This window comes from Gossypium arboreum, chromosome 7, assembly GCF_025698485.1.
Source record: "Gossypium arboreum isolate Shixiya-1 chromosome 7, ASM2569848v2, whole genome shotgun sequence".
Lineage (NCBI taxonomy): Eukaryota > Viridiplantae > Streptophyta > Magnoliopsida > Malvales > Malvaceae > Gossypium > Gossypium arboreum.
Genome location: NC_069076.1, coordinates 15,208,886 through 15,219,810, shown reverse-complemented (window position 1 = coordinate 15,219,810; position 10,925 = coordinate 15,208,886). Strand labels below are relative to the sequence as shown.

Genomic DNA, 10,925 nt, shown 5'->3' with positions numbered 1-10,925 from the left:
ACGGATCAAGTCAAATGAATAAATCGTCTGATTCAGAGTCAAATAACAAGTGAAGTCTAGGTGGATTTTTCCTTAGGTATTGTCTTAATCAACCGAGTTTTCCAAAAAGTATTTTCCCCAAATTTCTTTTCTGTGATTTCTTAGTTTAATTAATTAGTTAGAAAAACAAAACCCTTTTTAATTTTTAGGTTAGTTAATAAAAAGAAAGTTAATACTAGTACTTTTAGTTCCTTTGGGTTCGACAATCTGGTCTTGCTAAAACTATACTACTATTCGATAGGTACACTTGCCTCCATCGGGATAATAGTTAGTTTCAAGAACGATTCATTATAAATATTTAAAACCTGTCACGAATATCATGTACCAAGTTTTTGGCGCCGTTTCCGGGGAACTAAGATATTAGGAACACTCGATTTTTATTACTTTAGACATTTACTTTTACTGCAATTTAAATTTTATCCTAATTTTTACTAATTCCTTTTTTCCCTTATTCTGGCAGGTTCCTATAGTTTATGACTAGAAGAAACCGGTCGGGACCACTACTTTTTAATAGTGAGATCGATCGCACAGTTCACAGAAACCAAAGAGAAATTAGGCGAAGCTTAAAATACACAAAGGACGAGCGAGAGGACGATATTCAAACCACAACCGAGGAGATGGCTGAAAATCAGGAAAACCTGATACCTCCTACATTGATGTTAATCCAGTAAATCAGAATCCTTCTCCACGCACTATGTATAATTATGCTAAACCTACTTTAATAGGAAATGAATCAAGTATAGTTAGACATGCTATTGCTGCAAATAATTTTGAACTGAAACCTAACACAATTCAAATGATACAACAGTTTATTCAGTTTGATGTTTTGCAGGATGAGGATTCAAATACTCATTTGGCAAATTTCCTGGAGTTTTGTGATACATTTAAAATCAATGGTGTTTCTGACGATGCCATACGTCCTCAGTTGTTTCCCTTTTCATTGAGAAACAAGGCTAAACAATGGTTGAACTCGTTACCACGAGGGTCAATTACTACTTGGGAACAAATGACTGAAAAGTTTTTATTAAAATATTTTCCACCAGCTAAAACAGTAAAATTACTTAATGATATCTCCTCTTTTATGCAGATGGATTTAGAAACACTCTACGATGCATGGGAGAGATACAAGGACCTCTTGAGACGATGCCCTCACCATGGGTTAACAATCTGGCTACAGGTTCAAACGTTTTATAATGGTTTGAATCCCTCAACTAGACAAATGGTTGACGCAGCCGCTGGTGGAACTATCAATAACAAAACACCTGAAGAGGCTTACGAATTTATAGAAAAAATGTCACTGAACAACTACAGTGGCAAGTCATGAGGACAAAGCCAACAAAAGCAGCAGGAATTTTCAACGTCGATTCGGTCTTCATGCTCTCAAATCAGGTAGAACTTTTAAATAGAAAACTTGATGGCTTCCTTGGTTCTTCACAGGTTCACCCAGTAATGCAATGCGAAGCAAGTGGAGGATCAAGCAATTCACAATATCCACCCTATAGCCACAACATGGAGAACAAGCAGTTAAATTATATGGGTAATAATCCTCGATCTCAAAACAATCCATATAGTAACACTTACAATGCAAGTTAGAGAAACCACCCAAATTTCTCATGGGGAGGCCAAGGAAATCAGAGACCACCTCCAAGTTTCCAACAACCACCCTACCAAAAGGAAAAGAAGCTGAACCTTGAAGAGATGCTCACAAAGTTTATCATGGTGTCAGAAACTCATTTTTAGAATATTGAGACAGCACTAAAAAATCAACAAGCATCGATCCAAGGACTGGAAACTCAGATTGGACAGTTTGCCAAGTTAATTTCTAAACGACCACAAGGTAGCCTACCAAGCAACACTGAATCTAACCCAAGGGAGCAGCTCAATGCAATCACCAGTCAAAATGAGGAAGGGTTAGCCACACCAGGACAAGAACCAAAGCAAAAAACTATAATAAGTACAGGTAAAGGTGAGAAAAACCGGTAAGTACAGAATATAAACCTCGTGTGCCATACCCTAATGCAACAAGGAAAGATCGTTCAGACGAACAATTTGGTAAATTCCTTAAACTTTTAAAGAAATTACATATTAACTTACCGTTTATTGAAGCCCTTTCGTAGATGCCAAACGCAGCCAAGTTTTTAAAAGAGCTTCTTGCAAATAAAAGGAAATTAGTTGAAGTGTCGCATGTGGAGCTCAATGCAGTTTGTTCAGCTATCCTACAAAATAAGCTACCCAACAAATTAAAAGATCCAGGGAGTTTTATAATTCCTTGCTTAATTGGTAGCTTAGATGTTAAACATGCATTGGCTGATTTAGGGGCCAGCATCAACGTTATGCCTTACAAAATGTTTAAGCAACTAGGTCTTGGGAAACCCAAACAAACTAGGATGAGCATTCAATTAGCAGATAAAACTATCAGATTTCCTAGGGGTATTATTGAAGATGTATTAGTTAAAATTAACAAATTTATCTTCCTAGTTGATTTCATTGTTCTAGACATAGAAGAGGGTAGTAACATTCCTTTGATTCTAGGGAGGCCCTTTTTAGCAATTGCTAGAACCATTATCAATGTTGGTACAGGTGAACTCACACTTCGTGTGGGTGAGGAAGCAGTCACTCTTCAGGCCCGTAATTCAAGTAACGCACCAAAAATTGAAAGTGATTGTACAAATCGTTCCACTAAAACTGACCAACTGACACAACTTACTTTGCAGGAAATAAGCTTGAAGAACCTGCATGAGCCATGTTCAAACAACAACAAAGGACCCATTTATGAGGAACGAAGGCTACAAATTGAGGAGCTAGACGAATGGCAGATAATAAATCGAGAAAACACAATAAACCAAAACTACGCCATGATAAGTTAAATACCTCACCATATCAACTAAAAATTGGAGACAAAGTACTACTAGATGCAGTAAATCCTTACATTACCACTACTGAAACAAATGAGGAAATTCCTCTTACGGTACTCAGCATTTTTCCATACGGTATAGTCGAGGTAAGTCATCCCAAATTTGGTACATTCAAGGTAAACAATACTCGACTTAAACCTTATGTTGATGAAATTGATAGCAAGGATGAGGAGTATAAACTTTTCGAGCCACTATGATCACACACCAAAGGGGTAAGTCGAGCTCAGACTATAAATAAGCGCTTCTCGGGAGGCACCTCGAGCACTAACAATATTAATTTCTTTAAATTTTAGAGTTTTTATCATCTAAATACTAACTAAGTCATCAAATACAGGTCTTTTAAAGATCACACGGCCAGCCACACGGGCGTGTTTATGACCGTGTGGAAACAGGGCAAGGATTTTCCCCAAACACGGGTTACAATAAATCACCATGGCCGTGTGACATGGCCGTAGGTGAACCTGCCAAAACAACACGGGCGTGCGACACGCCCGTGCCTTAAAACAGTGGTTGAACCTGAAAAACTAGCACAGGCGTGCAACACGCCTGTGTCTAGCACTCGTGGTCGAACCTGTCAAATTAACAAGTGTGGGCTTACATACACGGGTGTGGGAGAAGTGAATGAAACTAGACACAGTCATGTGACACGGCCGTGAGAACCAACACACCCAAGGTATACGGGTGTGGGGCGAATGCCAGACGCACTAAAAATAGGAAAAACTCGAAACACACGGGCCAAATTCGGGACACACGAGTGTGTCCCCTGATCGTATGCTCCAAAATCTATAAATACCCTACACTATTCATTGTTTTCTTCACTCAAAATCCCTAACCCTAGCTGCTGCAAGTCCACACAGCCTCCCTACCACGCCCGTGCACCGCTTCCAACCCCATTTTCGATGCTTATTCTCCTCTTTCTAGCGTTTGTTTACTTTTTTCTCTTTTATTTTACTGATTTCTAATGCTATTTATCATAGTAATCTGCATTTTTTCTTCATCTTTCCATCACTCCCATTCCATATATAGAGTAATTATCATCTTTTTCATGTTGAAGTTCTTACTCAGTGCATGATTTTTTTACTCCATTTGACTAGTCTAAAGTGAATATGTATGGCTAGGATAATAGAAATACTCATGCCTTTTGGGTCGATATTTTCTATCAAAAAAGCATGCTACATAGAATTATTTGCCATTTTTTTTCTTTCTTTTTGAAACTCTTACTATTATCATGCTAATAATACACCATAAAATTATGTTTGCTAGTAGTTGTGACTAAGATTATTATTTATGACTTTTGCCTTTTTGAATTTTTTTTCGACCTACCTTGAACACTCATTACGATGAAATAATGGTGTGGCTTGCAGGCATGCCATGTCGTCTTCAAGAGAAAAGAAAGCTACTGTCCCTGCCTCAAAGAAAAGGAAGGGAGCATCATCTTCCTTAGGTCCTATAGCAGAAATTTGACACCCTTTCCTGCAGTTCCCCATTGGGCCCCAAGAAGAACTTTTCCAAATACTCCGGGCCCAACCTTTAATTGCGGGCTGCTATATCGACTAGGCTGCAGTAGAACAAGTTCAGTTGGCTGATGCAATTTGGGCCCTCCTAACCACCGACCCTTGGGAGCTTTTCTTTAGGATCATCGAGCCGAAGTATCTCGAGCTCACGATGGAACTATGCTCAACGTTCCATCTTCAGACCGTAATGACAAACTACGATGATCCCAGCACAATCCAATTTTGCCTAGGTGGATTAGTCCACCAGCTAAGCATCCTAAAATTTGGTACTGCATTGGGCTTATATAGGGAGGAGTTCAAGGAGGAGAATGGCTTACATGCTCTGAACCATCACATCCATCGTTCTCCTTCACGGTGCTGGGACACACTAGTACCATGTTCAGCCACCTACGACCCCAGTCGCTCCAAGGCATCAGCTATCCCTCCATCATTGAGATACTTACACTCTATTTTATCTCACACCTTGACAGGACGGAGAGAGAGCACCGGTGTCGTCACCACTCACGACGTCTACTACTTATGGTGTATGTCACACGGGCACGTCTTCGACCTTGCCTACTTTATCTTCGTTGCCATTCACCACCAGACGGAGCGACATTGGTAAGGGATCATCTCCATTGGCCCCTACGTGACTCGACTGGCGTGACACTTTGGGCTCCTCGACACTACGGCACAAGAATCATCCTTGACCCTTATTGGTCAGATGTCTCCATAAGGCATCTCGAGCATGCTAAGCATAAGGATGATCGAAAAGTGCCGAGGAACCTACCCTTCTCAATATCGTCTCGCCCAATCTACCGAGGAGGAGGCCCCCAAGGAAATTACTGAGGATATCCCTCTATAGTACGAGGACCCACCGTCTCAGCCACCATGCTCCCATCGTCCAGTTCATGTGGCGACTTCATATGTTGACATCTCTGAGCGCCTCACTCAATTCGAGCAGCAGTGTTTTCAACGATTTGATAACATTGATGCTACTCTACAGCAGATTTGTCAGCACTTCCACATCTCATCGCCACCCCAACCTCACGAATCATCCGACGATGATGATGTTTCAAGACTTTTTAATTTTTATTTGCTTTTATTATTTCTTTTCACTATTTTCTTTATTTATCTTTTGAGAGTAGTTTTTATTTTATCCCCTTTTGTTACTATTTTACTTTAGATTTTATTAACTATTTATAATCTCGGCTATTTCATTCTAAGTAATTACTCTCCTTTCTATCCCCTAAAAAAGTTCCTGATCTTATCACAGTAATAAAAAGCTCCGAAGCTCACTATCATTTAGGAACCTAAAACTCCACTGGGAAAGGTTCTCCACGACTACCATGTCCTACTCAACCACAACCATAGCCACACGAGATATAATATTCTTTTGGCGCAACACTTGTGGACCCCAACCTCTACCACCACCAGAGTATCCTCCTTTACTCTACATAACTCAAAATCAAGAAACTCATTCTTAATTCAAGAAGTTTCACTTCTCTCCCTATCTTATGATCGTATATTTATTTTTCGATTTATTTTTGTACATTGAGGGCAATGTACATCTTAAGTGTGGGGGGATCATTTATATTTTGTCTTATTCTCATGCAATTTTCTCATATCATTATTAAAATGAATTTTGATTAGTTTATAATGTTTATGGATATATCTTGAATTCAAACATAGGCATTCATGCATTGATTGTTTAAACTTTAAGGCATTAGAGAATCAGGCATGATAAGTTGATTTAAGTTGTTTTCCCAACGTTTAGGTATTATCTTGAGATAAAATTCACAGGTCTAAACATCAAAAAGCCATAATTTTTGTGAGATTTTGAGCCTTTAATAGCATCTATTATTTACTTCATGCTCACTTTTATTGCTTTGAGGGCGTCGATATTGAACTGTTATTCTAAAACTTGCTTGATTATGCATGTCAAGACCACACCATTTGATTTGATCAAAATGATAAAGGCACCTAGGTTAAACCCATTCACTCCATAAAAGCCTACCCTCACAATTAACCCTTAGTGAACCCCTTTGAGCCTACCAAGCCATTCCTTGATATATCTCTAATATTAACCCATAACTCATTATTGTTGAAATCCCCTCAATTAACTTGATCCCTATTTTTGTCGAGATTCGATTTGAATAAATTGCTTAACTATATTCTTTGTAGTCTATGTTATTTTAATTATTTGTTCTTAAAAAAAACATTTCATTCATATTTATATATTTTAGTAGTAATTCATTATTTATGAGTTAAAGTTTGTAATTCCATATTCTATGAAGAAGAGCTCAATTCTAGTATCATTTAACTAGGAATAGAGTTTATCAACATCAGTATTTTTTCTAGTTGGGTAATTTTTCAATTCAATCTCGATTATAACCTTTTCTTTTAGCTTGTGATAACACCCCCTAACCAAAGCCACGTTAGAACCTTTTAAAGACCTTTTGATTGATGTATCATCTCAATATATAGTGGTGGAGATTTGATTTTCATGCAAGTCTATGGTAATAATTTTTCATATTGACTAATGAGTGTTTAACTTGTTGTCCTTAAACACCTCGAGTGATTTGAGCGAATCCTTAATGAGGATGTTAAACTTTGTGATATTTTGAATCAAAGGTATCACTTAGATGAAGGGGAAGCACTATATTTTCGTGATAAAATGCTCAACTTGGAATGTTTGAAACTTTGATGTTCTTTTAGTTGAATTTTAAATGTATGATTACCTACGGATTATTTTGAGACATTATCGATAGAAATTATGAGGTGAGAAGAAGTTATTTTGATTATGAGTTGAGAGTTTTGCTTAAGGACAAGCAAATGCTTAAGTGTGGGGGTATTTGATAAACCGTAATTTATACATATTTCTATCCCATGCTTAGCACATTTTATGGATGATTTCCCTTAGATTTAGTGAATTCGATGCTCCTAATTCCTTAATTTCATGTTTTATACTCAAGACAGCATAGGAGGATAAAAAGAGGGAGAAACGGGCCAAAAACGGAGAAAATGGGCCAACGTACGAAATCAACATAGCCTGAACTTCCTCACACAGGTAGATTACACGGCCGTGTTAAATTGGTAGGCTTGAAGCATGACTTACACGGGTACACCACACGCCCGTGCCTATCTAACAAGCTCGACCACGGCCTGAAGTAATCGTATACGGGCGTGTCCTTGCCGAGCCCAAGCAGAGTCCTATTCGGAAAAGGCCACTTTTGAGGGCTCTTAGGCATTCCAAAGCCTATAAATACACCCTAGAAGAGGAGAAGAGGACACACAGGTTAGGAAGCAAGGAATTGCTCAAGGAAAGCCGATTGATCCATCTCAGAAGCCGGATTCATCATCAAGACCAAAGATCTCCCTTCAAATTTCCTCAGGAGTTTTGGGTTTTCTTATGTTTTGTTATCTTTATTCTTTTAAGATGTTTTCTTTCATAAGTATGAACTAAAACCCCTAAATTCCTAAGGGGAATGAAACCTAAGGCGAATCTTGTTATTATTATCTGAATTGTATGATAAATATTTGGCTTGTTCTTAATTATATGTTCTTAATTCTTGTTTTAATATTTCAAAATATTGATTCAAGTTAATGCTCTTATTCAGAGGAGAAATAGACCCTGTCTAAGAGTAAATTTGTCATAATTAAGCGGAGTTGATTACGCGCCTAGAGATGGGGTGACAAGATTTTGTCGGATTAGGGTGAAACCTAATTAGGGGATCCATAGATCTAGTTAATGCAATCATAGGGAGTTAATTAGAAAGAGATTTCAGTTATTCAACCTAAGGTTAGACGTTGTTAGTCTCGAGAGAGATAATAATATAACTTAGGGATTTCTACGGATCAAGTCAAAGGAATAAATCATCCGATTCAGAGTCAAATAACAAGTGAAGTCTAGGTGGATCTTTCCTTAGGTATTGTCTTAATCAACCGAGTTTTCCAAAAAAGTATTTTCCCCAAATTTATTTTCTGTGATTTCTTAGTTTAATTAATTAGTTAGATAAACAAAACCATTTTTAATTTTTAGGTTAGATGATAAAAAGAAAGTTAATAGTAGTACTTTTAGTTCCTTTGGGTTCGATAATCTGGTCTTGCTAAAACTATACTACTGTTCGATAGGTACACTTACCTCCATTGTGATAATAGTTTAGTTTCAAGAATGATTCATTATAAATATTTAAAACTTGTCACGAATATCACGTACCATTGATAAATGCCTATTGGTGCTATGTATTGGTGCCTTTCAATTTGATGTAGGTGAGCACAAGTTTGGGTGGTAAATTAGCTTGGTAATAGCCTATTTTTGTCCACACGAGCAGAGACACGGGTGTATGTCTCAGCCGTGTGTGTCTCAGCCGTGTGTGACACACGATTATGTACACGGTCGTGTGTCCCCTGGTGACAGTATGCTCCACACGGCCTCACACACGAGCGTATGACTTGGCCGTGTGGTATAAGTTAGTATACCCTACAGGTTTGGCACAGCCTAGCACACGGCCTGGCACACAAGAGTGCATGGCCATTTTTAGGGCACACGGGTTAGCCACACAGACGTGTGTGTTGGCCATGTGACCCAAGTCAGAGAGTTACACGAGGTCAGACATGGGCTGGGACACGGTCTGGGACACAGCCATATGCTCCCATTTCGAATGTCCACACGGCCTGTGACACGGGCATGTCTATCTCACACGACCAGGCCACACGGGCATGTGTCCCCTTTTTTTGAGAAAATTTTATAAATGTTCAAAAAGTTTCCAAAGTTATTAGTTTAGTCCCGTACCACTCCTGATGCATGTTTAGGCCTCATAGGCTCGTATTAGGGATGATATGAATGAGTTGATTGGTAATTCAATGAGATTTGGAAATGTATGAGAAAATTTATGTGTAATTGTGTTATAAGTCTGGTAATGCTCCAAAACTCTATTTTAGCATTGAATACGGGTGAGGGGTGTTACACTTCAAGCCCTAAAAATGGCAATTTCCTTCTTCAATTTCAAGTGGAGAGACTAAGTGAGGAAGATGAAACAATTTTGTTTTATTTAGTTTAAGTTTATTTATTAAATTATCATTTTAACCTTGGTTATTAACTAAAAAATTAAAAAAATATTACCCATAAATGTCCACTAACATTAAGAATGGTATAATTACTCTCTTATTTAATTAGTTTAAAATTTCATAGCCATTTGACCCCTTTAACCAATAGAACTCAACTTTTACACCATTCATGATTTAGTCCTTTTTACATAATTAATCATTTAAACATCAAAATTTCTTAACAAAATTTTAAAGACCTTAGTATAATCAGGTAGACATTGAATTAATATTAAAATAATAATCACTCGTCGAAATTGTGGTCCCGAAACCATTGTTTTTAACACCACTAAAAAGGGGCTATTACGCTAACATCCAGAGTGTTAATACTGCAACAAATAGAGAATTACGAGGTGGTATCCGCAAGTATACGAGATGAGTTGTAATACAGATTTTAAAATGAAGTAGGTAAGTACTCCAAGGATCATACCCAAGGAAGGAAAGTGCTAGATCAATTTTAACCGAAACATTAAAAAGATCTAACTAGTACTTAAAATAAATTATAGTATGGAAATTATAAAAGAAGGATTTTTAGGGTTTTTACTAATAACAAAAATAAATAACTTCAAAAGAAATAAGACTCAAGGGAAAGAAAAGTAGAGTACATCAGATCTCAAATATGGGCGATTAGCTCGCTTTGGCAATCCTTCTTAACAATCGTTTGATGTTCCTCTTCAATCCACTAGTTGCTACCCTAGTAGGATCTTCTGATCTTCCACTAACATAACGAGTCAGCAACAACTACTTATATTTCGACCTCACAGTCCAAATCGGTTTGGGGTGAAAGTGTTCACGAATGGGCAATACCAATTTTGGGTTAATTCCCACCTTGATGAATTCCCAAGGTTGTCAGGCCTAAGGTTTGTTTCATGTTCTTCCTTTCCCAAATAGTTGATCCATTAAGTAACCATACAAAATATTTAAGAAATCATGTCTCCACTCGCTAATCCCCCATAAAGGGATTAGTTCCTCATGGTGTTCATAAACAATATATAATTGAGAAAAAGAGAAAGTATGCTGATTAAATCAATAAAATAAAGTAAATAAAATAGCCTAATTATATTAAGATTAAGCGTGATTCACAGAGTTCAATGACTTCACAATTCAGATCTCTTGAAATTAACAAGAATAATAAGAATAAAACTAAAACCTAAGAATGAAAGAAAACAATAAACTAAACTTTACACAGGGAATTTAGGTTAATGGAATGATGTCTATAATAGGTGCCAAAAGAGCCTATTTATAGCCTTTAGGTGGCTGTCATCCTTAGCCCTAGGCTAGTTGATGTTCTCGAGCATTAAGTTCGATTGTGCAGACCAAAACACCACTACTTTGTATTAATTTTCCGTTCCAGGGTCGATGTCACGACACA

The 10,925-nt window shown here is 37.5% G+C and overlaps 1 non-coding gene across 1 annotated transcript; it reads right to left on the bottom strand.

The window, feature by feature from the left end:
• Positions 1 to 1,092: 1,092 nt before the first annotated feature.
• LOC128295873 (small nucleolar RNA R71) lies at positions 1,093 to 1,200 on the bottom strand. The gene has a single exon (XR_008286422.1). It is a non-coding gene; the product is annotated as a small nucleolar RNA R71 (small nucleolar RNA).
• Positions 1,201 to 10,925: the final 9,725 nt, after the last annotated feature.